This window comes from Haliaeetus leucocephalus, unplaced genomic scaffold (genome assembly GCF_000737465.1).
Source record: "Haliaeetus leucocephalus isolate CR32 unplaced genomic scaffold, Haliaeetus_leucocephalus-4.0 Scaffold184, whole genome shotgun sequence".
In the NCBI taxonomy this organism is placed as follows: Eukaryota; Metazoa; Chordata; class Aves; order Accipitriformes; family Accipitridae; genus Haliaeetus; species Haliaeetus leucocephalus.
The window spans coordinates 10,734,937-10,735,247 of NW_010972620.1; positions in this window are offsets into that span (position 1 = coordinate 10,734,937).

Below are 311 nucleotides of genomic sequence, written 5' to 3' on the forward strand. Positions count from 1 at the left end.
GCTGCAGGCAGGCGGGGAAAGGAGCCACAACCTCCAAGAGACAGACTTGTGTATAAAACGAGTCCCGCACGCCACGAGTTTCCAGGAGGCGGCCAGGCCTCACACGCAGGGCAGGGCAGGGCAGGCACCGAGGGGCCCTGACGGAGCCCGGGGCCACCGGCCCGCGGAAGGGGCTGTGGCAAAGCAGGCTTCAGCCCCCCCTCCCCGAGACCCCCGGCAAGGTGCCGCCAGCACCGGCTGCCCAAAGACCGGGGGAGAGGCTCCCCGGAGCCCCCCGAGAGCCGGGCCTGCGGGGCACCCCGGCGGGGCCA